The sequence below is a fragment of the Equus przewalskii genome, chromosome 2 (assembly GCF_037783145.1).
Source record: "Equus przewalskii isolate Varuska chromosome 2, EquPr2, whole genome shotgun sequence".
Classification (NCBI taxonomy): Eukaryota; Metazoa; Chordata; class Mammalia; order Perissodactyla; family Equidae; genus Equus; species Equus przewalskii.
Window position 1 is genome coordinate 118,428,080 of NC_091832.1, and position 25,417 is coordinate 118,453,496.

General features: G+C 40.6%; 1 protein-coding gene across 3 annotated transcripts in view; it reads right to left on the reverse strand.

The window, feature by feature from the left end:
- Positions 1 to 243: 243 nt before the first annotated feature.
- AIMP1 (aminoacyl tRNA synthetase complex interacting multifunctional protein 1) overlaps positions 244 to 25,417 on the reverse strand; it is a 138,223-nt gene continuing 113,049 nt past the window's right edge. The window contains exons 10-11 of one of the 3 annotated variants that reach the window (XR_011537819.1): positions 12,037 to 12,151; positions 244 to 1,766 (exon numbers count right to left, since the gene is read on the reverse strand). The gene's annotated coding sequence lies outside the window, so the exon portion shown is untranslated. Of the gene's footprint in view, positions 1,767 to 8,908; positions 12,152 to 25,417 lie in introns of those variants that run through there. The other 2 variants (XR_011537818.1, XR_011537817.1) reach the window with 2 other exon arrangements.

Consider the following 25,417-nt stretch of genomic DNA (forward strand, 5'->3'; position numbering starts at 1 on the left):
TGTCCAGTATTCCCACATCGTCCTGCATGCTGGCAGTGCTTCCAATTTGGCTCATTGCCTTACCCTTTCTAACTGGATTTTATAGTTTTTGTCTCATCTTCCTTGGCCTAGCTTTACAAATCTTCTAAATTAATGTTAAGAACATTTGGATTTAAAAAGAAGAGATTGTGGTAGAAGAAAATGTAACTTTGGGTGGAGAATAGAGTATTTCAAACACTAAAGTGGATAAATAAATTTAAAACATTTGTTTAAACTTGTTTTCCATTGTATTTATTTACTGTTACAAATCCTTTACTGAAGGAGTCTTAAACACAAACATATTTGAAACAAGAGGTTTTTTTAAACATATGTGCAGGCATTATCCAAATCTATGCAGTAAGCCCTAGCCCCAGAATCAGCCAATTTCATTAAGTTTGGCAGGTTTCAAAACTGATTTTTATGATAGGGCCCAACAGAATCACAAACTTCGCCGCATTTGACAGGTTTATCACTCAAGTTCCACGCAAAGCAACTTCCACTGACACAAAGATTGAAAGAAACTCATTTCGACAACCACAGGAAAGTCAAATGAAACTCAGGCAGAACAGTTCCTCTGTACATGCCTATCTGCAGCCTGAAAGCACCATCTGTCATATGCCCAACAATGGTGGCAGTGGTCCACCAGCCACATTTTATTCTGCTGTGGCCAAATCAAAAGTTATTACTTTTTAACCTGCTATGTCCTCAACATACCACAGCTTATACTAGGGAATGTCCAGCTGACCACTCTCCGGGGACTAGAGGCATAGAACATAAAATTACAAGTGTTGATCAGGGACGTGTGAAATCTTAGCATCTTTTTAGACCCAATTACACCTATGAGTTATAGGCGGTTTCTAAACTGGTGAAAGCTTTATTAGTGGTATTTGGAGTATGTTTAGGATAAAAATAATATCTGATTAAAATTGAATTTGTAAAACCCAGTCTCATAAACTTATGGTAAACTGCAGAACAAAGAAATTCACTGAAATGAAGTCTCTTTGTGTTTTTCAGGGCAGAGCATGAGAGACGCCCAGTTGGGGGGATGTGAGGGAGGGACAGCCCTGCTGCTTGAACCCGGCCGGTAACTTCCTTCCTATTGGGATTAGTGAAAGGTCTGATCAATGGACGAGAACAGTTCTAAACTGGGGAGAGGCTGATCATAAAGAGAAATAAAAGAAAGAGATGGTTTCTAAAGAGTAGGAACTTTCATTAGACTCTTCATGAGCCAGTAGAATTAGAATTCTCTTCTCCCCAACTCTCCCTGCTGAACCCCACCTTTGCTGCCAACATGAACTCAGGTCACCTCTTGTGGAAATCTTTTCCTGATACTCCTCGTGGCAGCGGATCCCGCCATCTCACGGCCCTGCCTTTAGGGCCACTCTTACCAGTCTGCGGAGCGAGGTCTCCCTCTCCGTCAAATTCCCAGCTCCTGAGGGCAGAGAACGGGATCTGCTGTCTTTAGATGCCCCACCCTGGCGCCTGGTCCAATGCCTCCCAAGCTCGAGGGAGACGACGGACGGAGCAGACGCCCCCCGCCTGCTGCCTGCCCAGCGCGTGGCAGCGGAGCCGCCTTCCGCAGAGGCGGAGGGCCCACCAACGTGCGGGCCTCTGCTCGTCAGGGCCAGCGCCGCTGCGTTTCCTCTCTCCTCCCTGAGGCTGGGCCCTCAACGCACCAACGGCAATTCACAGCAGCGTGCGCGCCAATAATAGATGAGTCTCTGATTTGCAACTTCCTGTGTAATTATCTGAAAAATGGAGGCGGAAATTTTGAAATTTAATAATCCCCATTCCCCTCTTCCCGCCAACACACACATTTTGAAACACATGGCATAACTGCTATTAACATAACAGATCACACACGGGTGATGAGTAAAGTGTGTTCTTGGTGGGGGAGGTACATCCTTCGTTCCTCCTGTTTCCAGGTGTGTAGGCTTCAGCTATAGAGAAACCCTTCGGTCTTCCTTTCCATCCGACTTACCCCTCCCTGTTGGAGAAGAATCTGGTGGTGATCTCATTGGTGGATGTGGGAGAAGTCACTGAGAAAGCTTACTTCAGCCTTGTCCTCTTTCTCTCTCCTTCTGGAGCCATCTATCCAAGGGCCCTGCCTTCAGGTCTATCTATCGTGTTGCAAACGTCCTGATCAGGAGGGAGTTGTGCGTTGTCACACGTGCTCACGCCAGGAAGAGTAAGTGTGGCCGTCATAGCCAAGTGTTAGGAAGGTGACTTTGGCTGCATGTCTAAGTGCATTCTTCAGACCAGATTTTTATTAGTAATGAAGCTGCATTTTGCTGTCCATCTAGCTGATCTCTTAGTCTATCCTTATAAAAGAGGTGGTTTTATTGGGGTCCCCTAAAACCCCAAGAAATGGTATTCAAACTGCCTTACATTTTAAAGCTCAAAGAGAAGAATAAGAAATTTACCCTCATGGTTTTTTTATGCCTAAATATTTTCTCTTGTTTTATAGCCAACATTTAAATTCATATGCCTTAAGATTTCTTATTCTCTATCATTAGCTGCTTCATTAAATGCTGAAATAAAATAATATTTAAAAAAATAAGCCCTCAAAGACTACTCTTTTTTACTACAAATAGTTGGCATCAAAATCAGTGGACATAGCAACTACCTCCTTTACAACAAAATAACTTCATGTGGGCCTGACATCTCCTCGCCCTTCCACCCCGCTGGGGCAATTTTCATTCCTTCCAAAAGTAGCCTGCTGTACTTTCAACAGTCGGTTAACCAATTGAAACAAAGCACACCAATTTACCTCACTGAATAAAATGCTCAAAAGATTTTGCTTTTTTGACTAGCCAAGTCCTATAGCATTATATGTGCTCTCTTTCTTAATGAGGCCTTGAGCAACTAATGATTTCAAGACCCTAGAGTAGTCTTCAAAATTCTCAAAATAAACCTTGATATTTTTAGTTGCTAATCAGCTACAGCTGAAGGGAAATTTCAGAAGCATTGATGGGATGGGCCAATGATATATACATTTATATTTCGAAGCCCCAAATTCTCCCTTTTTATTCCAATATTAGCATAATCCCTGACCAATGCTAAATCTAGATTCAAACAGCAACATTTGTAGCCTCTTCTTCACTCCTTTCTCAGCAGCTCCTAAAGAGCAGGAAAGTTCATCAACTAAAAACACCAAGTCTACACCAAGCTTCCTCTATCCCAATGCTCTTCCTCTGCACCCTAGTTCTTTGTTTTTTGAGTTTTTTTGAATCTCATGTGCATAGAATTGGATTAACCACAACCTATTGTTCATGACATATTCTCATTATTGGTGTGTTCATGCTTGGGTTTTATTTAGCTAATTATTTTATTTATAATTTTAATAATGAGATAATTACCCACAATTCCACCACTCGCAACAAACAAAGATTCATATCCTCAAGGGTATATTCAAGGATTATATTCTAGTGACTAGGGCAGAGAAATTAAACAATGAGCATATTTTTAAGTAAATATAGTATGTTCAAAGATATTAAATGCTATGAAACACACACACACACAACAGAGCAGGGTAAGGGAGATGGGAAATGCCAAAGGTGGGAGAGAGTGGCTGTAGTACTAAATAAGGTGGTCAGGGTAGGCTTCATTTAGCAAGCGGGATTAAGTCAAAGACTTGAAGGAGACAAAAGTGTTATCCAAGCAGATGTCTGGGAGAAGAATATTCCAAGTAAAAGGAATATGCAAAGGAAAGATCTCAAAGTGGGAGAGTCCCTGGTATATGTGAGGACCGGCAAGGAGCCCGCTATGATTGCAGCAGACTGAAAGAGGGAGAGCAGTAGAAGAAGTCAGAGAGGAAATGGAAGATCCTAGCCTTGTAGCCACTGTATGGACCATAGTTTCTATCTTGAGTAAAATGGGGAGCTATTTCAGGATTTTAAGCAGAGGAGTGTCATGATATGATTCAAGCTTTAAGAGGCTCACTCTGGCTTATTTTTTGACAATAGACTCTAAGGAGACAAGAATAATGGGAAACCCAGTTAGGAATCTAGTAACTCAGTGGAGGAGTGAGAAAGGGGAAGATTCTGAGTATGTTTTGAAATTAGAGCTAACAAGATTTCTAGAAAGATTAGATGTGGAGTGTGAAAGAACAGAAGTAGTCAAAGGTGGCTTTCTAGTTGTCATAAGCAATGGTAGGAATGGAGTTGCCAGAACTGAGGTCAGTGAAGCAGGATTGTGGATGGGTAGAAAGATCAAGAGTTCACTGATGGCCATGTTGGGTTTAAGAGGTATTGGATATCCGAGTGGAAATATTGCTGGATACGTGAATGTTAAGTCTGAAAGACAGATGGTCCTGAGGTGTGAATATGAGAGTTATTATCATATGGATGTATTTCAGGCATGAGTGCAAGTAAAGAAGAGGAAAAAAGGAGAAAATGATCTAATATTCCAAAATTAAGAAGAAAAAGAGGAGGATCCAGCCAAGGAGACTGAGAAGGAGCAACCAGCAAGATAGGAAGAAAACTAAGAAACAGTTGCATTCTGGAAACCAAGTGAAGAAAGTTTCTTAAGGGAAAGGGAGTGATCAAATGCGTCAAATGATACCAAGAGGGCAAGTCAGATGAACACTGAGAACTGTCCACCATATTTAGGACCATGGAGGTCAATCGGTGACCTCAAGAAGAACAATTTTTAGACTCATGAGGGAGAAAGTCTGGTTAGATTTCATTAAAAGAGAAAGGAAGAAGAAGTGAAATCAAGGAGCAAAGACAACTCTTTTGCTCCAAAGAGGAACAAAGAAATGGGGTAGTAGGTGGAATGGAAAATGGGTGAAGAGAAATATTTTTTAAGATAAAAGAAGAAATAATATGGGGGTAGGGCACAAAGGGGGAAGTGGTGTACCCACAGCATGACTAACAATAATGTACAACTGAAATCTCACAAGGTTGTAATCTATCATAACAGTAATAAAAAAAAAAAGAAAGAAAAAAAAGAAGAAATAATATATTTATATATTCCTGAGAATTATTCCATAGAGAGGGAAAATTTGATGATGAGGATGGGAGAAGGGAATATTGCTAGAGCAATGTCCTTGAGTAGGCTACAGAGTGTAAGATCTAAAGGTGAGGAATACAAGACTGGTAATGGATCTAAGCTTTTACATGGGCAGTAGAGTGGAAGGGTTTGGGGAGGTAAGGAGTGGGAGGAGCAAAGAATAGAATGGAATGTACAGAGGCTGTGTGGAGTTTCCCTCAATTTTTCAAACACTATTCATGTAAGTATAAACACTTCACTGTAAATGTGGTGTTTAGCAACTGATTGCCTGAAGTATAGATTATCCAAGATTTTTCATACCACGGCTTGCTATAATCTCCTAAGGATTGGTGAGGAAAAGAAATGGAGATAAAACTCAAAATCCATGTCAATTTGGACATTGTAAGCAGATCATCAGATTAAAGTTAGGTAATGATAAGAGGTTATTTGTCAAATACATTTAAGAATTTTCTGAGGACTTCACATACTTATGTTGCTCACATTTTCCATTGCCATGACATTTCCAAGTTTCATGTTTGCGTTATACGTCTATGGATGTGCAACTCAAAATTATAGTTTTAAAAAAGAACAAATACATTTGGTGGAAATCTGGGATCTTTGGCATAGCTAATAGAGAAGAGACTTCTAGTTATTAATTACAATAAACAAACGTGTCCATAATGACAGAGTTTACAGCAATGAGGCATATTTCTTCTTGCGATAATAATTAATTGGCTGAAGACTTGCTGGTCCAATGGAATATTACATGGGCCTTAAAAGAGGTGTATCTGTATTCCTCGACATGAAAAGATTTCCAATATTTCCCTGTGAAAAAGGCTGGTTACTATAATATGTCTAATATTATATCAGTATAAAACTAAAGAAAAAGTCAGAAGACACTCCTAGAAGCATATTCAACAAAATATATATGGCCTCCTCAGAGTGGGCAGAATTCAAGTGATTATCTTATTCCCTACGCTTTTCTGTATTGCTTAAATTACTTCCAATATTCTCTTTATAATTAGGAAAAAATATAATAAAGCCATTATTATTTGGAATAATAAAAGAGGCAACAATCAAAAAAATAACTTTATCACACAGTTATGTCATGTTAATAAATAGTTCCAGCTATCATCACAAAACACAGATTTAGAATGCTTTTAAACTTAATTCTGTCACTGTCTTGCTTGCGTGGCTTCAAGCAAATAAGAATGTCATTTGTACGACTGTTGTCTCATTGCAAAAATGATAATAAAGAGTGACTACACCAGGGTGTGGTGGATTAACTAATCAGTGCTGGAAAGAACTTTGGAAAAGTGATGTCAATAATTTTGAAGATTTTTTTTTAATTCATAGATTAAAGTCTGTGCTTTTGGAAAAAAGAAAAAAACACTCGGAGCCCCAGAGAGTTTCAGCTCCAAAAGCCACACTCTGCCCTCAGTTCCATGCATGCAATTAGCTGTATGTGCATAATTGAAGGCAGAATTTGGCCCAACAAATTTGGAATAATCTGGAAATTTTTTAAATCTGGAAAAAATTAAAATTTGTTTGATAAAATAAATTATGATGTGACCCAATTCAAATAGGCTTTGATGTGTTTAAGAAATGGTGTTTTCACTTATGTGAGAAAACAGAAATTTCACTTAGCCCGATCTAGAACACACAATTCTTGAGGATAAGAGGGAAGAAAAATGTCACCACTGATGGTTCCCCAGGGTTACGAAGATCATGTCTATAAGAAGCGGTTTGTATTCCCTCACTATTAACGAAGGCCTCGTACAACAAAAGAAAAAGGAGGGAGGGGAGGAAGGGAGGGCTGGGATCTGTGTGTGAATAATCTTGAACTTTCCCGAGGATTCCTAGCGGAGGCGTTCCCAGGATCTGGCGTCCTTCTGTTATCTACAGATGCCCCATCCCGCACCCCTGCTAACTATCAGAGAGAACTCTTCTGCAAATAGCCCCTCCCAAGCCAGCGATCAAGGATAAAATCAGCCCAAGTGAAGCAAACTTTCTTTTCAGCTTTTGTTTCTACTCCAGTTTTCTTTTCACGTCAGCTAAGCACGACCACCAAAGTTTGCAAATTTCTGAAGCCGTTTTCAATTTTTCATTTTCAAACGGAAACTGAAAAAAGAAAAGTAAGTTAAGCTCCATACCTAGATCTTTACCATACTCTAAACTTTTTCTTTCAGTCACATTTTAAATTCGGACATATCCTTTCTATCCTTGCCCTGTCACCAAGCAAGAGGTCAGAACAGAGAAATAAAAACCACAACTCCTCTCCCCCATTTCTGCCTTAAGAAAGAAATTTTGCTGTGCAATGTGCATTATGTTCATTCTTCTGGCTGTGTGTGTTGAGCTATTTATCAACCCAGAAAGTATGATCTGTTTCTCCTTTATGGTCTTTTCAACACAAAAAAATATTGGCATTGCTTCTCCTTGCCCCTCAAGAGAGCGATCTGGACGATAACCACACTCCCTGCGGGATTAAACCACTTGGAAAGAAGTGATGTCCTTTGCATTTGGATCTTGAAACTGAAAATAACCTTAAGCTATCCTCCTAAAAACATTAAAAGGAGCATTTTTGTGTGCTTTTCAGGCATCTTTACAAGTTCTCATGAAAGGATAAATGTGGCTGGTTTGTATTTTATATGTTCATTATTTCAAAATAGCCTTCCTATCACCATAGATATGGTTATAAACTCAGAGGGGTAAAGCCGAAGTCTTTCGAAATGGCCTTTATTTTTTTGTTCTATGCACCAAAAGCAAGATATTTCTCAGTTAAATATTAATATGGCCCCTGCCCACTGCTTCAATAAACAAAACTAATGTAACTGGTCAGAAACCTGGTGCTGCCCTTCTTCCCTCCCAGGAAATCACAAAGCCTGCATTTCAGCTAAAATTTTTCAAAAGCCCGGTCCATTTTGTCAGAATCTAAACTATATTTGCTTCACACTCTCAATCTAGAAATGCCCCCACTCTCAGCTGGAGTTTCACCCTCCTGGAAGGGAAGTTTCACAGTGTATTGGTTCCCTAGGGCTGCCTGCACAGAACACCCCGGACTGGGGGGCTCGAACAATGGAAAGTGATTTTCTCACAGTTCTGCAGGCTGGAAGTCCAAGGTCTAGGCACCATCAGGGCTGGTTTCTCCTGGAGCCGTCCTCAGCTCGCGCCATTCACACAGCTGTCCCTCCTACGTGAATCCCTGTGTCTCTCTCTCTCCTTATATGGACACCAGTCATATTGAATTAGAGTCGCACTCCTGGGGCCTCATTTTAACTTAGTCACTTTTAAAGACCTCATCCCCAAACAGTTACATTCTGAGGGACCGGGGTTGGGGCTGCAACATGTGAATTCAACACGTGAATTTGGGGACGAGGGACAACTCAGCCCACAACACTTCTTTTGACCTCCTTACACTAACGTCACACATACTCCACCCTAGGACTTGTGGCCAGGCAAACATTGATTAGGAATATCTTGGGAAACTTTACATTTTAAAAATATGTAAGTGTTTGTTACTGATTAATAATACTTTTGAAATATTACTTTTCATCAACATATAGATTTCTTGTTTTGAACAGAGCATGAAATCAGTAAGTAGTTCATAAAGAGTCATAAACAAATCAATGAAATAATGAGTTGAGTAAATGAACTTGTTACTGGCAAGAAATTTTCAAATTACAACAACCAACCGTGCCGAGGCACGATGCAATTTTATAAGTAAATGTGCTTCTGGTGATTCTGTAAATGTAAAAGTTTATTTACTATAAATCCATTTTTAATAATTTTTAAATCCCAGAAAATTTTATCTGGGATAAAAAGAATTTTTAATCATCTACAGTGATGCGGGGATCGGTGAGCCAAGGAGTCGAAAGAAAGATTTCTTGGACTCTCAAGATCTGGCAGTAGTGCTCTTTTATTTAGAGAATAGTGTGGGATAGCATGGGGACAGGACCCACGGGCAGGAGGACCCGCTGCTGCTGCCCCGAGTTGAGGGTTAGGGCTAATTTTATAAGGCATGGTTATGTGAGTCATCTCTTTACAAGACAAAGGAAAGAACATGAAAAAAAGTTAAAATGGTATCAGTGCAGGTGGGGTCTGGGCATTGGGTGATCCCATGACATTTAGACAAGAATCAAATCGGATTAAGTAAAGGTCAGAAGCCACCACCCTAAATCAGTTACGTGAGATTGCCAGACAGCAACCAACCCAAGTTCTTGCCTTCCCCATTAAGAGTTTCTAGAGACAAGGTCATCTCCCTTCTTCCTGGTGCAGAGGGGGACGCATGGAGATTTCCTTCATAAATGCAAATGTCTCTCCAAGGGCAAGCAAATTCCAGTCCTCGGAGCCTGCTTCTCCTCTGCAGTTTTAAAATTAACCAGCCTAAAATCCTCATCATACAGTATTAGATAAAATTGATTCTGTGATTTATGGATCAAATCACTAGAAACTCCCCAAGAATTCCAGGTTCCCCCTGGCCCTTCCATGTGGCATTCCCCACGGTGCTCTCATCAGCTTTCCCCTCGGCTCACTTTGCACACACTCTCTGGATGACCTCTCCTACTTCCATAGTTTTACTCTCACCTTAGCACATCTGACTCCCAAATCTGTTTACCCTTTGAGCATCCAAACTACATTTCCCGCGGCCTGCTGGGTCTCTCTGCAGTGTTGCAGGCAGCTCCCATGGAAACCGTCTTGTCCTAAAAATACGATTACCATTTAAAGGTTGTGATACTGTGACATAATAAGAAATATATATTTGGGCTTCATCCCTGGTTCTTGGCACAGAACTTCTAAAACCCTTGGAATTTCCAGAGCCAGTAAGGGTGAAAGGAGCATCCTTTATTATTCACAATAAGTCCCTTTCATCCACACCTGAGTTTACGCTAATGAAGTGACTCACAGAGCTTGGGGGCTGGTTGCCAAAGGAATCAACCATGCAATTAGAAGGCTGGAATTACTTTCAGCCCCACCCTCGACCTCCAAAGAGGGGAATGTGGCCGGTGATCAAGTTAATCACCAACAGCCAATGATTTAATCAAGCATGCCTAAGTAATGGAACCTCTGTAAAAACCTCTAAATAAAGAGATTTGGAGAACTTCCAGGTTGGGGAACATATCCGAGTGCCATGAAGTGGCATACTCCAAACTCCACGGGACAGAAGCTCTTGTACTCAGGGCCCTTCCAGGCCTTGTCCTACGTCCCTCTTCATTTGACTGTTCATTTGCACTCTTTATAGTATCCTTTATAATAAACCAGGGATAGCAAGTGCAGTACTACCCTGAGATGTAGGAGCCATTATAGCAAATTTTCGAAACTAAGGAAGGAGTCATGGGGACCCCCAATTTATAGCCAGGCTGGACAGAAATAGGAATAAGCTGGGGACCCACTACTTGTGACTGGCGAGTGAAGTGAGGGGCAGTCTTGTGGGTGACAAATAAAAATGGCAAGTTATAGGATATATTGGAGTATATGAGGAAGCCATTTCATGTAAACCTAATTCGGCCTGACCTTGTCTTTCCAAAAGGGCCTGACCTCAGCCGTAGAGCATGCATTGTATATCTGCTTTAGATATTCCCTATGGCAAGAATAAAGGCCCTTGAGATGAAGGTGCAACTTCCCTCCCCCTCCCAACGTTTGCATTCCCTTGAGGATTAAGCATCTTTCCTTAGGCTAGGAACTGATTGCTGTGCTCACCTGTGACCACCCAGCTCAAGACAATAGACTTGCCTCCTGCTGCGCCCTTGGAGATAGCAGACCCACTACCTGCTGTGTCCATCAAGCGCTGTGCCGACAGGGCAATCTTGTGACTATTGTGGGAGGGACATTTCAATCATATGTGGAACATCCTGTTTGGGGGTATATAACCACTCTGTATACCTCACTTCTTTGGTGCCCTTTCTTCCTTCGGGAAGAAAGGCCCCGGGCCATGGTCCTCAGATTTCAGCTCAGAATAAACTCACCCAAATTTTCATTTATAGGTTGGTTATGGATTATTTTCATTAACATCGGACTGAACCCTTAACCTGAGGCGTCTGCCCTAATTCCGGTCGTTTCAGAATGAATTAAATTGTAGGACACCAAGTTGACGTCCACAGAGAGCTGGAGAAGTTCTTGGTGTGGAAAACATACACATTTGGCATCAGAAGTGTTGTGAGCAGAGAAACAGTTTTTCTTTAAAGATGAGGAAGGTGATCCCGGAGTCAGACCGGTCTGGGTTCCAGCCCATGTGCCCACACTTGCCAGCTGGTGACCTTGGACGTTACTCGAGCTCTCTGAGCCTTGAGTTAATTAGTCAATCAAGCAATCAATTAACTAAAATCTGTCTCCTTCATAGGATCACTTTGAAGATTAAACAAAAAGATTAAAATAAAAAGGATGTACTTAACATGTGCTCGCTCAATAGATTAGAGTGCTACAAACTGAGAAGGAAGAGAGGGGAACTAAAGAAAGAAAAGGAAAGGACTGGAAAAAGGAGAAAAGAGAAGAAGGAAGGGAGAAATGTTATAGATATATTCTTTAATTTGGTTAATGAAAATGTCATTCTCCCAATTCATATGGTCTAAAAATGTGTCCAATTCTGCTTCTCTCTCCCCCTCACCTTTCACATCCAGTCAGTACCAAATTCTGTTCCTCTGCTCTGAGCTCCATCCCTGCCCCGTCTCCTCTTTCCTGTGCTGACTGCTTCAGCTCAGACTTTTACTGCTCTCCAGCCGGGTGGGATACCTGATCTGATGTCCCCCAGTTTTCCTTCCCTCCAATATCCCCCCATTATTCCTCCCCTGCCCCCAGGCTTCCTTTCATTTCTTCTTTATCCTTTTACTATCTGATCGTGTTGATTAAAAGTCTTCCGTGGTTCTTTCTTGCATAGAATATCAATTAATATTTATTCTGACCCTATTTTATCCAACATTTTTTCCATTAAAGCCCCCAAAAGCATCCTAAACTCCAGCCATGAAAGACTCCTCATTCACAAACCCACACTGTGGGTGGAAGTGGGCAACGTCTCTGCCCGCCGGCACTCACATCACCCCTGCGTCTGGAGCACCTCGTCCTTGTATTCACCGCCAACATTCTGGCACTGCTCTGAGAGGAATGAGCATTCATCCAGGCCCATCGTCCTCGCCGTGTGCTGAGGTGACTGAGAATAGACACAGCGATCAGTCAGATACACTTTTAGTCAAATCGACATTTAGACATGTCAAATTCTTGACCATTTGATCAAATAGACCTTTAGACATTTTCAAAATATTGGTTTTATTATTGGTAAAATTGGATTAAAGAATGCAGCTTGATCTATGACCAGAATTTGCCTTTTTTTTCACTCTCTTCTCCCAAATCTACAGATCAGGACTATTCCTCCAAAGGAGAGTTGAGGTCTTCAGAGCAGAAACACTTACCCAGAATCCCTCCCACACCCATTAGGCCCAGGAGCTGGGTGGGCCCCCAAAGATGTGAGCCTTCAGATATGGCTCTTGAATGCAGGCCCCCGGTCTCAGGCCCTGAACCAGAGGCATTTCCCTGTGGAGGAATCTAGAAAAAACCGCACACTTCCTCAAGGCCAAGGGACCTCAAGAGGGGAGAGGTAGGTATCCTTAAGCCAGGCAAGTGCAATGGCCTCTGCTCAACTTCACCAATCAGGTCAGTGGTTCTTGTGGGGTAGAAAAGGGTCAAGCTTCACTCTTCATTAGTTACTGAAGGATCAAAGTTTCTACTTCTTGAATGGGAGGAACACTGGAAAAGAGGAAAGTGGTCCCATCTAGGCCCTACCTTTCAGTGTTTAACTTTGAAACCTTAAAATGGGCTTAAAAAACAAACTGTCCTTCTGTGGAAAAGTTGAAGTTAGACCTAACCATAAAAACTGTATTAAAATAAGAATAACAAAATGAAATAATCAAGTCATAGAAATAAAAAAATGGAAAAGTTGACTGGCCAAGACGGGTGTAGGAAAGAACAAAAAACATATGGGAACTTTGTTTTTTAATATTTAAGGCACATGTGGCCAAAAAAATTAAATATGAAAAGTTTGTATATGTTTAAATATATTTGCATTCCTTTTTCTCTGTAGTGGGGAACATCATAAGGCAGATTTGTATTTTATTTAGTTGCATTATTTGAGTTTCCTGAAAGGAAAAGTCAAGACTGCCTGACGTGAATAAAAAGATTTTGGGCCTTTTCCCAACATGCGATAAAAGTGGGATTATAAAATGCAGTTTGGTTTTATCGCTGACAGTACCATAGTGTCATAGTATAATTGTGGTTGAGAAAGAACTTGAATAAGTATTTGAAAAAAGGTACCTGGATTTTTCTCATAAGAGAAAAAATATATATAAAAATATATATCCTTAGGGCTGAAATTTCTTATGCTCAATTTTCAGTTTAAAGGTAAATTTTATCTTAGAAAATATGAAAGGATTCCACTCAACCATTTGTGATTTATCTGAATATTTTTAAACCAAGCTTTTTACATTAGGAAAAGATTTGATGTACATATTTTTTTGTACTTCTATGGGTCCAAACTATGCTTTTGAAAGAGAACTTTGAATTTGACATGCATTAAAAGCCTCTTTGACATAGTGGGGGAAAAACACACCTAGAATTATGTATAGCCAAGTTGAAAAAGCTTCAAAGTTGTGTTCAAATTACCTCAAGTATTGAATTTTCCACTAAAACTAAGTAAAACTCAAGGAAAATGGAGTATTCCAAATTCTTAAAGTGGTAAACATGCAAGTGTCTTAACAGTAAGTCATTAAGAGACAATATGGGTGAATCGAGATTAATTTATTCATTGTCCAAAGAAGTATTTATTTGCTGTCTATCATGTTTTAAGTAAGCATAGTTTTAGATGTTTTTTCACAGAAATGAACAAAAAAGGATTAAAATACATAGTATGAATTGCTAAGTGCTATGAAGAAAATGTACGGCAGGAAGGGCATATGAAATATCGCAGGCGAGGTGAGATCACTACCGCGCTGAAATTGTTCATCGGTTCTCAAAGATCAGGCCAGGCAGCGGTCAGTTTCAGGACTACTGTAGCCTTGGTCCCAGAGCAAAGGCTTTATGGCTCCGTCCCCCATTAGGAGATGAGGAAGGGAGCCCTGAACCTGACGCTGGTTCACCCTGCAGATCCCTCCTAAGAAGAACCACCCATCGGAGTGACCAGGGACAGAACACAGTAGGGCCCCTCCAGGTACCCGCCTCCGGGAGGGGGAGTCAGCTCTGTTCTCCATCCCGCAAATGACCAAGCTTGGTTAGTGGCAGACTAAGTATTAAAAAGCGCTATTCAAAGTGTGGTTCTCTGACAGCAGCTGGTTCATAAAGTGTCTTTTACTCGTTCTCAACAAGAGAACTAAGAATTTAAGAAAAAGCAGTAGAAACTTTTGTGGCAATTTGACAGAGAAGTTTTATGTCTGTTTCATCTAATAAAAAAAATTGGAACTCGCATTTTTGTTTTGTCTTTAATTGTATTTTCTAGTAATTCACTTGTATGCATTTTATACAAAATCTCTATGAGACAGACTAGAAAGTCAAAAAACAAACTGGTTCTTCTCCTGTTAATTTGAGAAGCAATGGACTAAAATACTGATCCTTTGACTCAAAGTCTTTCCCAGAAGAACCACGTATTGGCATGAATGCTTTCCTGTGCCAGGCACAGAGTCAGGGGCCACGGATTCAGAGCCTGTGTCCTCATGGACCTGACGGTGGAGCAAGACCATAAACAGCAAGCAAGCTCTGGGCAGGAAGAGTCCAGTGTTTCCCATTAAAGCTCACTGCCTCCCACTTTTGGGGACTGAAACGCAATCTCGATCATGTGGTCACTCACTACCACAAGTGTAGACTCACATATGGAAACAGCAGTTGGGAACCCACGTGTTACCCGTGGTGAGGAGGTATCCCTTTGAATGGGGACCCGAGTCTGGGATCTGGAGGAATAAGATCAGGGCACTTTTTCTTATAAACTGCCTTCAAACATTCTCACTTTATTGGGTGGTATTTTAAAATGTGGTAAAAGGGATATTCCATCTGCAAACCCCAAATCGTGATTCCTATCCTTCGGCTTTATGCTGCCAAAGAAGTCATTTGTGAATGTTCGTAAGCCTTGTGACTTACCATAATTTTAAATATATTTTAAAAATTTTATTCTTGAGTTTATATTCCTCAATTAGTTAGTCCTGTTGATTAGTACAGATTAAAGAGTCCAGGTGATAATTGGAAGAAATAGATTCTTTAAGTCTGTCTTTTAGACGTTTGGGAGTGTACAAGTGTTCTAGTGCTGGGTTTATGATGAGGTTTAGCTGGGATGGTGGTATTTATTTTGCTTTATTATTTTTGTTAATTCTAATCAGTGGTTTGTGCACATAGCAATGATGAAATAAAAAGGATTGAGAAGGGGCCATTTGAATGAGACATTTTGGGAGCTTTTGAGACGTCCATCCAGGGGCCTCTGGGGACAGAGATTAAAATTCATCTAGCAATAAAAAATCAGTGCTAATTGGTACCATCCAAAAACATAGTGGAGCTGTTTAAAGAGAGCTTTAAGTTGATGTTTGATAGCCAGGGAGAAAAACAATGTAACTGTTCAGCTGATGGGGTGGGTGACAGATAGTGAAGGGCATCCCAATGTTTCTCAGGGTGAAGTGGCCTGAAAGGCAGTCAGGAATAGTGCTTTTGGCTCAGCTGTCTATATCGCTGTGGATAAGTGGACTTGGCACGTTAATAAGCAGATCTCAAAGATGCTACTGAGACCCTCTAGTCATCCGAGGATATGTCTCATTTCTCTAAAAGAAGAATGTCCGATAAATTTGCAACTTGCATTGAAAATTTAATCTCTCAAAAAGTTGATGAAGCAATGAAAAAAAACCTCCAACCCACAGGGCCTGATTGTTTGTAAAGGGAAATCACAGCTATAAACATGTCACTTCCCAGCTCCAAAACCTTCAAAGACGGACAGTTGCTGGCTGGATGAAGTACTAATGGGCGGCCCCTCCTGGGCCTGGCTGAGTTCCCCTCCAGGCTCAGCTCCCACAGTCTGCTTACAGGGCAGGGGCGGGAAGGCGGGGAAGCGCATACATCCGAGCGCGGGCTGTGAGCCAACCTCTGCAATCCGTTGTTCCTGTATGTCCTCACAACTCATACATCGCAGAATTATCGTCAGGGTTCAATAAGGCAGTTAATGGCAAGTGCTTCACACAGGTATTTAATAGAATTACTGTGCTCCCAACAGTGTTGAAGAAATAGCCACGCCTCAAAGAATGTGAGCATTTATCAATAGTTTAGAAGACCACAAGGAAGGAGCACGTCGACACCGCTCTTTCAGGATGACGGACTGATGCTCACGATGTGGACTTGTTTTCCCACAGGGGCAGCAGTGCGGGGATTCTGTGTGACCCAAACGCCCTTGTTCTTCTCGCTATACAAACCTCTCTCAGCTATTACACGCTATTCTTCAGGTAAACGGACTCTACTCTTCTCCAAAATACATCACAAGCTGTCCCAGGGTGTGACCGCTGCTCATGCTTTTGACCTCTCCTTATGGCGTCCCCGCCTTCATCTCCACCTTCTGAACGGAGAGGAAGGGCTGGAACTAACTGTCCATTCCGCTCTCTCTCCGATCCGTGCACCTGCCGGCTGCCTGCACGATCCCCCACAGCCAACACAGCAAACGTCTTGACTACAGTTAGCCTGGCTTGTGTATCTTTTTCTGCATTATGACCCTATTATTTCTGAACTTTTAAGGGCAGAGAACACACTCAAATTTTTAACTTGTTTTAACATTTATTTCAATAAATAATTATTGAGTTCCTACCATGTGCCAGACAATGGATATATATGAGTACAACATATACAGGAGCAAGACCCATCCCAAAAAATACACAGAACAAACCTGTTTAGATTTGAGCTAGCAGTAGCTCGAATGATAACTCACTTATATATTTTTTTTTCTGGACACTCCTTTATTATTTACTGCTAGTTCTACTCATCTGATTATTTCATTTATTTATTTTTTATTGAAGTGTAATTGACATACAATATCTTATTAGTTTCAGTTGTACATCATAGTGATTAGATATGTATATACATTATAAAATGATCACCATGATATCTAGTTACCATATAAAGTTATTACAATATTATCGACTATATTCCCTATGCTGTATATTACATCTCCTTGACTTTTTTTTTTTTGAGGAAGATCAGCCCTGAGCTAACATCTGCTGCCAATCCTCCTCTTTTTGCTGAGGAAGACTGGCCCTGAGCTAACATCCATGCCCATCTTCCTCTACTTTATATGTGGGACGCCTACCACAGCATGGCTTGCCAAGAGGTGCCATGTCCACACCCGGGATCGGAACCGGCGAACCCTGGGCCACCAAAGTGGAACACGCACCTTAACTGCTGCGCCACCAGGCCCGCCCCACCATGACTATTAATTTTATAACTGGAAGTTTGTACCTCTTCATCCCCTTCACCTATTTCACCTGTCCTCCAACCCCTCCCACCTCTGGTGACCACCAGTTTGTTTCCTGTATCTATGAGTTTGTTTCTGTTTTGTTTTGCTAGATTCCACATATAAGTGAAATCATATGGAATTTGTCTTTGTCTGTCTGACTTATTTCACTTAGCATAAACCCTCTAGGTCCATCCACGTTGTCACAAATGGCACGATTTCATTCTTTTTCATGGCTGAGTAATATTCCATTGTGTATATATATATATCACATCTTTATCCATTCACTTGTCAGTGGACACTTAGGTTGCTTACGTATTTTGGCTATTGTAAATGATGTTGCAATGAATATAGGGGTGCCTATATCCTTTTAAATTAGTTTTTGTTTTCTTTGGATAAATACCCAGAAGTGTAATTGCTGGATGGTATGGTAGTTTTATTTTTAATTTTTTGAGAAAACTCTATGCTGTTTTGCATAGTGGCTGCACCAGCTTACATTCCCACCAAAAATGTATGAGGGATCCCTTTTGTTCACATCCTCACCAACACAATAACTCAGTTATACTTCTAACACAACCCTCATATCTATCCTCATTTGCGGCAGCCATTTCCCCACACATTTTGGATTGAAGTTTTGTGTGTAATACTTGGGTCTTATTTTTCCTTATCCTTCAGATTCTCCCAAACTCTTCTCCCATAGTGCCATTGCTTCAGGAAGACATATAAAGACATCTCAGTGTTGGAGGCTTGCAAAATAACTTTTCTAGACTTGATAATAAGCCACTCATGCAAGATCCATCATAACGTGCTTATCCCAAACAACATTGCTTTCTCAGAGACTAAGAGACTGAGCTGTTTATAAATTCCTTTTGGCATGCTATCCTCACAGCACTGATCATCTTCCCCGTTTCTCAAAGTCAAGTGACATTTGATTACAGGCGCACCTCGGAGATGTTGCAGGTTTGGTTCCAGACCACTGCAATAAAGTGACTATTGCAATAAAGCAAGTCACATGAGTTTTTTGATTTCCAAGTGCATATAAAAGTTATGATTATACAATACTGTAGTCTATTAAGTGTGCAATAGCATTATGACTGAGAAAAATATAACAGGATGTGGGGGTAGAAAACGCATCAGGGATGGGGTTATGATTTGAACAGGAGGTTACAGAGCCCTTGCTGAGAAGTGGAAATTTTAGTAAAGACGTGAAGGCAGTAAGGAATGATTCACGTGAGTATCAGGAGCAAAGGTGAACGGAGAGGAAGAGCAGTGCTGACGCGGCTGATGAGAGCGACTGGGCTGCAGGGGCAGGACGGACATAGGAGAGGTGATGGTGGGACGAGAGGGCCAGGTCACAGGACTGTATGTGCCATGGTTGTAGGACCATCGCTCTGACTCAGAGAGAGACAGAGCCCATCAGAGGATTGGGGCGAAGGAGTGACTTGATGGCCTTGTGTTTTAACAGGACCACTCTGGCTGCTGACGAATAAGGGACTTCAAGACAAAAGGGCAGGAATAGAGGACAGTGCGATGATCCAGGAAACAGGGGATGGGCCTGGATGACAGTGGTAACACATGGTGGTAGGAAATGTTTGGATTCTGGATAATCAATGTTTGTTGACCTGCTGCTCAACAGTCATGCCAAGGAGAAGCGATGTGACATAGTGGACGAGAGCACAGTCGCTAACATCAGATGGCTGGGTATAGCTTCTGACTCCAACACCTTCTTCATGCTTGAATTTATACAGGTTACTTGTCCTCCCTAAATCTCAACATATTCTTCTGTTAAAAGGAGAGAAAAAGTTAAAGTAATGCTAGATATTCTAACAGACCCAAAGCTGCGAAATGGCTCTAACACAAGAGAAATTTATTCCTAACTCACGGAATGTCTGATGAAGGTATCTGATCAGTGGAGTCTCTCCTACAAGAAGTGATTCAGAGGCCAAGATGCTTCCATTTCATGGCTCTGCTATTTTTCAACACTTGCCTTCTAAGTTTTCCAGGTGCATGGATTTCCAACCAGCAGATGGGAGGAAAACAGGAGGCTCATGTGTGGAACGTTTCTAACGGGCTGGGCCTGGAAGCAGCACAATCATTTCTGCACCCATTTCACTCAGTGCTTGGTCTCACGGTCACCCCTAAGTACACGGGCGCTGGGGTATCTGGTCTCACTGTGTGCCCAGGAAAAAGAAGAAGTGGGTTTGGTGAGCAGCTGATCAGTCTTCGCCGCTATCAACCTCCACCAGGGGACCGTTGGGTGTGTTAGGTGGGGTAACAGTTGGGAAGTTCTTACCCCAAGGCCTGCTACTATCATGGTGGTTGTTAGTAATTCAGGAACGCACAGGGGAGGGGAAAGCCACACCCAAGGTTGTTTCTCCCACTATCCAGTTCAGAGTTATTTCTGCCTGTTTGCTTGGAGGAGAGCTGGTCTTAGAAGAGTTGCCCAGTTCTCTCCTTCTGTGAGTAGAAACCCAGACCATTTCTTCTCAACTTCCTCAGCATTTATTGAAACAGAGTAACTACCCAATGTTCATATGAAAACAATAAATTTTAAAGAAGTATTTCCTTCCACACACAGTCTTAGATGCTGTGCTTAGTAGTATAAAAAAGTAGGCATCAAGAATTCTCAAGCAACCTTAATAGAAATATCGAGCTGAGGAGATAGAGGGCATTCACAGTTCATACCGATGAGCTAAAAATCAATTTTTAAACAATTTTATTGAGTTATAATTTATACACCATAAAATTTACTCATTTTAAGTGTACAATTCAATTATTTTTAGCAAATTTACAGTTTTACAACCATTATCACGATCCAATTTCAGAACATCTTCATCATCCCAGAAAGTTCCATCATGCCCATTTGCAGTCAATCCCCACACTTACCCCAGCCCCAGGCAACCACTAATCTGTTTTCTGCCTCTGTAGATTTGCCTTTCAGGGCATTATACATAAATGGAATCATAAAGTATGTGGTCTTTTGTGTCTGGCTTCTTTCTCTTCGCATAATTTTTTAGAGGTTCATCCATGTTGCAGTACATATCAGTAGTTCCTTCCTATTAGTCGTTGATAGTATTCTGTTGTGCTGATACACCACATTGCGTTTATCCATTTATCAATTGGTGAGCATTCGGGCTGTTTCCAGTACTTGGCTGTTGTGAATAATTTTGGCAGGGTTCCCCATCCTTGCAGCGGTAGTCAGATGCTATCCTTTAGGAGGCTTCATCCAAAGGTGGTGTGGAATTTATAGTAACAAAGTGGTGTAGTGGAAAGATCATCAGATTTAACTCCAAAATGTCCTGGGTTTACACCTTACTTCTCTTTTCTGAGCTGCCTGACCTTAGAGAATAACCACCCACTTGCTGGTATTAAAAGCCTAGAATGGTATAACACATGAATGCCCCACAAATGTAAATTCCCACTTGATTGCCCTTGCTCCACTGTCTCTCATTCTTCTCTGTGATAAACTCAGAACCTTATGTCTGCATCCTAGAATGCTGAGCCAAAAATTCCTATATTCACACAGATTGTTTTACCAAGATTGGGAGTAAAATAAGGATACTTTCGATGTGTAGTTTGGAGGAAGCCATTTTCTCTCCCTCACTCTTTTCCTACTGGACCATAAAAGAAGAGTTGTGCAGTCTCTGAAGTGTTGGCTAGAAGCACCTATCTTTCCTTCTAGATCTCATTGGCTCCCCTCCACAGGAGGAGCAGTGATTTATCTGTTCGACATGTTGAGTCTGATATTCATTGATCCATATTTCTCTAGTGGTAAAGGTTAACACGGTGTATCACTGCCCACACAGGAGGCCTCTGCCTTGTGCCCTTGACCTGGGCTTCCTGGCTCAACAGAGTGAGGCATTGCTGGCTGGATAAGTTCCTACTCTGGAGGCCTTACCACTTAAGTGAATCCAAATATAAATCTGGAAAAAAATATTAGGAGGCCAGATAGACCACATTCAAGCTACATTTGCCAATCTAACTTTACCTTCAATGAAGCTGACATTACAATTTTCTGATTCCTGTGCCTCATTCTCAGTCAGCTGCCATGTTAAGGTGCAAAGGATGTATTTAATTCCCTCAGGCCCAACATACAGAGGCTGTTTGTCTCCTTCAGAAAGACAGAGTTGGGAATATGTCTAGGCAGACTAACTTTTGTAGTCTTGTTTTCCTTCCATGTGTGGAAGACTCTTCTTAGGACTAACCACCCAGTAATGTAATATTATTACCCTATCATTTAACACAAGTTTATCCAATCCCTCTTGGGTTTCCCAAAAGAATTTGTTAGCTTTCTTTCTCTGAAGGAACAAATTACAGCCTGAGTCTGCCTCATAGACCACATCAATCACTTGTTCAGTCCGTGGGATTGCTAAATGTTTGACCCATTTGGGTAGTTTTAACTGTCCAATCATTTGGATTTCGGGTGTTAAAACAACTGAAGTGGTCTGACTACTTAGGCTTAAAATTCCTGACAAACCATGAAGAAAACTAAAACATCCCATTTAACTGGAAAACAAAGCTGTGGAATCTTTTAGAAGCGTCCACATTCATGCACAAACATAAAAAGTGTCTCTCAGGATCTCATTCTCCCTCCCCTTCCCTTTCCTTCTCTCCCCTCCACGTTCCCTCTCTCAGCCTCATCCTCTCTTTCTCTCCCTCTCGTCTACCTCAATCTTCGTCTCCGTCTCTGTGTCTTTACCTCCCTCCTTGTCTCTCTCTCTCTCTTAGAGTTAGCAAATATTCATAATGGTGGAATATGTGTTTTTATTAGCAATGCTTCCTTCTCATTTCACCCAATTTCAGAATCTAAGAAAGACTAAAAAGAAATCATTACGCTTGTTTTCTTTCAGATTGAGATGAGTCAGTGAATTAATTCATTCTGCATAAGAAGAAACAAGTCCATCTTGGCAAAAGGAGTTGAGATCCAAGGAACAGCCCAGAGAATGTAGCAGGTCCCAGCATCTTACTAAGGTAGGGCAAGCCTCCCTGCAGCTCTTGACACCATCTGAATCCTTAAAATAACAACTTGAAGGTTGCCCTGTTTATTTACAAACCACTGTTATCCTCTTGGTGGCCATCCTTACCCTTCACCTCTCTTCACCTCTGACTGCTCTTGGCCGTGATGCTTGTCTGGAGTCTCTCAGAGAGCGGTAAATCAGGAACTGTGTGAAGATCCAAGCCCCAGCAATGACCGCTGAAGTCAAATAAAAGCTGAACAATCAGGAAGTAGCAGCAGACACATCAGACTTCTCGCAGAGCAAGGTCAGCACCTTCTGGGCTTCAAGTTAGCCTCTGATACCATAAGATCATCCATTAAGACTGGAATATTAAAGTTGTAAGTGCACCTCAAGTGAATCAACACAGAAGACACTGCTGGGCCATCCCAAAGGAGCAATGCCTTCTCAACGACACAGCAACAAGCGTTAGGGAAATCCCATGAGCAAACCTCCGAGGTTGAGATTCCCAGCCATCATTCAAGGTTAAAAAATTCTCATTTTAAGGCAACTATCAAGGACTCAGCTTTTGAGATTTTGACTCATCAAAGCATGTTACTCTCAGTACTACTGAAAATAACCATATTCAAAACACAACAGAGCCCTGTCCAAGACAGAATGAGGGGGCATAAAATTCTCTCTAATGTGTATAAAGGAAAGAACACAAAAAGTCTTAATTTAAAAAATATGATATTTGGAAAGTACTTTCTATTACACAATAGATTACTCACTACATCAAATGTTTTGTGTGTGTGTGTGTGTGTGTGAAACATGGAACAATTTAATCTTAAGATCATTAATGCATTGCAAATTGATTTTGTTTCGGTTCCTTTTGATTTCTTTTAAAATAAATTGACAATTGTCCTGCTGGCAAGACTCACTCTAAGACATCGTACATTTTGAATATTTTATTCTGGATTTTACTTAGACCTGGAAATCTAAATAGAGCCTGAAAACTTTTATATTAGTCTATTAGATTTGGACATTTCATTTTAATGTCTATTGATATCAACCTATCAAGTACAATCATGTGTCGCTTAACAATGAGGACACATTCTGAGAAATGCATCATTAGGCGATTTCGTTGTGCCAACATCATAGAATGTACTGACACAAACCTAGATGGTACAGCCTACCACGCACCTAGGCTATATGGTAGTAATTTTATGGGACCACCAACGTATATGTCATCTATTGTTGACGGAAATGTCACTATGCACGCAGTGCATGACTATATAGAAATCCATGTACAACATGAAGAGAATAACATAGTATGGAAAATTTAATATCATAGGTACTCTATAAATGTTAAGGAATGATAATTGGCCCCAAAATTTATTCACAATCTTTAAAGATTCCATATCTATGAATATCAAAATATTTCCCTTGATATTTTCATCCTTTATAATTGCATTGGAAACAATTTTATTTATTACAATGAAGTTACATAGTTACAATCAAAGTTTAATCCAGCCATAAAAATTCTCTTTTTGTTTAACATTTAAGTGTGAAAAATCATATGGTGATGATACCTTAAGTAAACAACTACCCTGAGACCAGTATCCATGAGATACTGACCAGTCCATGAGACCAGTATCTTTGTTCTTTGTTCCAGACTGAACACTGTAAGCAATTTTCTTCATAAGACAGATATCAGGAGAGGAAATCATGTTGGCTGCCTAGGATATTTCTATAAAAGTGTGCTGGTACTTGTCAGGCCAAAGAGGGCGCTCTACAGTTCACTTACAGACAGAGGCTGATTCCAAATACTATCTATACATTTTTTTCCTTATTGATCTTTAATATGGAAAACTATGGGGAATAAAATAACAAACACCGGGGTATCCACCATATACAGTTAATAAGTGTTAGCAGTCAAATATATTCACTTCAGCTCTGTTGATGTAGGCCTTTCTGTTCATTTGTTTGTTTCTAACTGGACAATAACACATTACTGATAAGGCTGAAATTCTCATTGTACACTTATGTTGTCGTGGCTCTCTCCCTCTATCCCCACAGGAAATCTCTATTTTACTTTTGGTGTAAATCCTTCCTGTACATGTTTTTATTCCTTTTCTCTATGGAAATAATGATGATAGAGATAGAAATAACCAGGTCCAATGTATACGACTATTTTATCACAATATATGTGTGCTTCATACTTTTTATTCATTAGATTTTTTTTGCTCTATCCATGTCGATACATATAGATATAGTTTCTTTCTTTTAATTACAATAATCTATTTCATTAGCTAAATATACCACAATTTACTTATTCACTCCTCTATTGATGTGTATTTAGATTGTTTCCAGTCTTCACTATTAAAATCAATGCTCCTTATAAATGTCTCCTTCTGCACACATGCCAAGAATTTCTTTGGGATATATATCAAGAAGTGGAACTGCTAGATTGTCAGGTGAGTGTATTTTTAATAATATTGTTGTCAAATTGCTTTCCAAAATCTACACTCTTACCATTACCGTATGAGAGTCCTATTTTTTGAAGTCTTCACTTGATATTTTCAGATTTTAAATATTTAAAATTTTCAGCTTTTAAAATTGTTACTAAAAAATGGCTATGAAATTTTATTATTTTAACTTGCATTTTATTTATTACTAAACTTCTTAAAGTTGCCTGCCATTTGGGTTTCCTCCTTCTGAAGTGCATCTTCATATACTTTGCCCATTGTTATGGTGTTGAGAAGGCATTTATGTGGAGAATGAATGGACTATGAACCAAACTGGCAGTGATCAGTTATTATAAATAAGTTAAACATGCTCAGATGTATCTGTTAAATTGTAACATGCATACTCTTAGCCTAAATGTGATCAAATGCCTCTTGTAACCTTGTTTAGCATCACCTGTGCTTGACACACCCAGAGGCGATAGAAAGATTGCTGTACCCTCCAAAATAATGGCACTCAAAATTCCCTTTTGTCCTTCAAATTGACTTCTCTGACTTGT